Genomic DNA, 4,415 nt, shown 5'->3' on the forward strand with positions numbered 1-4,415 from the left:
GGGTAGAAAAAGTGAGCAAGGTGCTGGGATCCAGAGTGACGGACACAGATATTGGTGGCTCACATCTGTAATCTTAGCTGCTGAGAAGGCTGAGATCTGAGGATTATAGTTCAATGCCAGTCCTGAAAGTCCATGAGAATTTTATCTCCAATTAACCACTGAAATTCCAGAAGTGGAGGCATGGATCAAGTAGTAAAGCACTAGCTTTGGGTAAAAAGGGTAAGCAAAGATAAGAGGCCTTGACTTTACATCTCAGTACCAGCACACACACACACACACACACACACACACACACACACGTACACACACACATTCACTCACACTCACAGGTGATTATGTAAGTGAAGGCCCTGCTTGCTGCACCCTGAAGACATAACGCTGGAGGAGGACAGGGCACAGCTCCCAAAGAGGCTCACACCTAGGATGGAACGGAGTCTACATAGCTTGGTGTGGTGCCAGGGGGAAATAGGGTAGTAGTCTGTAATTAGAAGGGTAGATAGGACTAGAATTGGCTGATCCCAGAAAGTCAGAGTGGAAAAACCATTGAAAGATGTTTTACCACAAGGGTGTCAGGATCTGACTTATGCATTTGTTTTTTTTTTTTTCCCTTGTCAGTCATGTGGCTTGAACTCTGGGCCTGGGTGCTGTCCCTCAGCTGTTCAGCTCAAGGCAAGCGCTCTACCACTTGAGCCACAGCGCCACTTCCAGTTTTCTGGTGGTTAATTGGAGATAAGCGTCTCATGGACTTTCCTGCCTGGGCTGGCTTTGAACTGTGATCCTCAGATCTTAGCCTGTTTTAAAGAGTGGATTTAAAGGAGCCAGAGGGCAAAATCATCAGAGTAACCTGGCAGAGAGAGGATTGACTGTGGTGGTGGTGGCACAGGTATAGGTGGCACAGGTGAGAAGGGACCAGATACTGGACTTGCAGATAGTAAAAATGGTGAGGTGATGGGAAGGATTAGGGCTGATGCTTACATTTTTAGAATCGAAACGAATGATGTTAAAATGGAAGGAAAGGAAGGGGAGGTTTGGAGAGTAAAAGGTGAAGATCTAGCCTTTGCTTGCAATTTGTTAGGTTTGAGATATGTCTCTTACATAGCTCACACCTGTAATCCTAGCTACTCAGGAGGCTGAGATATGAGGTTTACTATTTGAAGCCAGCCCAGTCAAGAGAATCTGTGAGACTCTTAACTCCAATTAACTACCCCAAACCCAGAAGTGGAGCTATAGTTCAAATGGCAGAGTGCTAGCTTTGAGCAAAAAGAAGTTCAGAGACAGTGTTCATGCCCTGAGTTCAAGCCCCAGAACTGGCAAAAAAAAAAAAAAAAAAAAAAAAGATGGCCAAGGACTTAGGGAGAGACTTGCACTTTGGTTTTCTTCAAAGTTTTTTTGTTTGTTTGTTTTTTGTTTTTTTGCCGGCGGTGGACCTGAACTCTAGGCCTAGGCGCTGTCCCTCAGCTCTTCAGCTCAAGGTGAGCGCTCTACCACTTGAACCACAGTGCCACTTCCGGCTTTTTCTGTTTATGTGGTGCTGAGGAATCGAACCCAGGGCCTTAGGAATGCAAGGCAAGCACTCTACCACTGAGCCACCTTCCCAGCCCTCTTCAAAGTTTTTATGGTTAATGTATCTACTTCAATCAGCCATAATATCCAGTGATTTAGTCAAGCATTAGTCTCAAGATGCATTGTATTCATAAATTGATTTGAGTGGTAACCCTTTTGTAACACTACTTAGAGATAGGAAAAAATATATTTGAAAACATTAATATAACATTATAATATAACATTAATGTAATGATTCTGAAGACATTTTATAGATGTGATTAATATCCACACATATCTGAGTTTGAGTAGAGGGGATTCTCCCTGATAATGCGGATGGATCTCACACAAATAATTGAAGGCCTTAGTGTTAGAACCCAAAAAGGCACAGAAAGTCGGCAAGAAGACAGTTCAATGCCAGTAAGGTTTACTGGGGAGAAAAGCCTGTGTGTGTGTGTGTGTGTGTGTGTGTGTGTGTGTGTGTGTGTGTGTGTGTGTGTGTGTGTGTGTCCTCCAGAAAAGAGCTAGACCCCAATCCCATTTATGGACTGAAGAGTTTTATAGGGGCAGGAGAGCAGGTCATGAGGGAGGGAGGGGGTTAGGTGCCCGTAGGTGCTGAGCAATAAGAAATGATAGTGAGGTTCAGGGTTGTTAGGAGGGTAGCTAAGGATGAAGTCTGAGGTCTCTAGGGGCACAGACTGTCATCTGGGGTGCAGGGTGTTACTTGTGGTCTGGGTGGATTTTATGCTGACTTAGGAAGTAGTGAGGAGGTAGTGAGAGGAAAAAGGGAAGTTTTCTATTTTGAGCTGATTTTTTTTTGCCAGTACTGGGGCTTGAACTCAGGGCCTGGGCACTGTCCCTGAATTTTTGCTGAAATCTAACACTTTACCACTTGAGCCATAGTACCACTTCTGGCTTTTTCTGTGTCTGTGGCACTAAGGAATTGAACCCAGGGCTGCATGCATGCTTGGCAAGCACTCTACTACTAAGCTACATTCCCAGCCCTTGAGCTGATTTTAAACAAAACTTCTGGGCAGGTACCCAAGGGGGTACCTTGGCTAAGCAGACTTAACACTTAGAGTTAAAAACTGAGATTTCTTTCAGAGAAAAAGTACTTCTGTGTTAAGACTAAAGTACCAATACTTTTCTGAGTTTGAATATATTTCAGTCCCTCTACACCTATCATCCTTTTACTTTCTTCTCTTTCTCCCTCTCTTCTCTGCCCCCCATTCCTTCTTCTTCTCCTTCTCCCCCCACCCTTATTGGCTCTGTCTTCAGGGAAATTCAGAGGAATATAGTCAGTATTTAAAATCCCGGAGAAGGCAGGAGGACCAGTGGAGTGTAGGGGTGAGTAGAAGGAAGCAGAGATGGAACTCTGGAGTGTGGTAGATCAGAGGCCATGGACGACAGCTTCCAAGAAGGTCCAGTAAACAGTTTCAGGTCATAGAAGTGAACAAAGAGGGAAATGGGAAAGTTTGGTCATGAAAAATTCTATCTGTAACTATCTGCCTATTATCTACAGCTCACCTGTCACTGAAGGAATTTAACTACTTGATTAAGAGTGTCCAAGTGCAAAAGGAGTTGACAAAGATTGTGTGGAATAAGCTCATAGCCACAGCTGTCTTGTTAGGAAGTGTGGTAAGAGGCCCCTGACAGGTAGGTAGTGGGAAATGACGAAGGCTGGAATATCCTGCTGCCTTGAGAGATTCCTCTTGGTAGTCTTTTTTCAAGCTTAAAACCTCATCATCAGAGCTTTCTGACTTTGGGTTAAAGTTATTGTCATGACAAAATGCAAGTGGCTTTAGGAAAGTCCCTAAACAGCCACTAACATATGATAATCAACTACTTAATGAGATTGGGGGAGATCAGCTGACACAAGTTGGAATGGATTATGAGGTTGGTGGATATCTGATGAAATCAGTATAATCTATGGGCACTGCCATGGTTTGGATATGGTTTGTGGCTTCCCCAAGGGTTCTTGTGTTAGAGGCTTGAGTGGAGATGTTGGAAGATGTTGTAGATCTTTATTAAGAGTGTCCAAAAGAGAAAATCTTAGGGTATGGGGACATTGCCCTCAGAGAGGATTGTTGTAGTTCTCCTAAGATCCTGACTTATCACAAATGTCAGTTGCTATGAGCTACTCATGCCCATATCTTTCTTTTGCTTCCTGGTAAGATGGCATCTTTCCCATCCACAAACTCCTGTATGATGTTATCTGCCATTAGGTCTTCACCAAAGGTCAAAACACTACAACTGCCTGATCTTGGAACTTTCTATTTCTATGATGGCGTCAACTGAGCTCTTTTTTATTGTAGAAAGTAGGTAGCCTCTGTCATTTTGTTATAGTATTAGAAAACTGACTAATAGTGTGAATTAACAAGTAAGTTTGCTAGAACAGTCAAGAGGCAATACCTAGAAAGCAAGAAAGTTAGAGAATTTTAACAACAGAGTTAGTTTTGACTCCCAGTTTTGGAAGTTCCCAGTTTAAGATAGATGGCATGTGCTTGGTGGGAGCATGTGGTACAGCAAGACTACTCACTTCATAAACCAGGAAGCAAAAAGAGAGAGAGGAAGGAACCAGACTCATACAATTCCCTTCCAGAGCCTTCCTCCAGTGATTTTTATATGTTTTTTTATTGTAATAATACTGTACAGAAGTATTACAGTTACATGAGTAAGGTAATGAGTACATTTCCTATCCAGCATTGTTACTTCCTCCTTTGTTTTCCCCCTACTATCCTTTCCCTCCCCACTTCCTCCCCCCCCCCCAAGTTGTAAAGTTTGTTTTCAACATAGTGTCTTGTACATCTCATTGTCACAATGGGTCAACCTGTGTCCTTATTTCAGCATTTTGTTATTTCACTTCTCCCCAA

Source organism: Dipodomys spectabilis, unplaced genomic scaffold, assembly GCF_019054845.1.
Source record: "Dipodomys spectabilis isolate Male_0828 unplaced genomic scaffold, ASM1905484v1 ptg000260l, whole genome shotgun sequence".
Taxonomy (NCBI): domain Eukaryota; kingdom Metazoa; phylum Chordata; class Mammalia; order Rodentia; family Heteromyidae; genus Dipodomys; species Dipodomys spectabilis.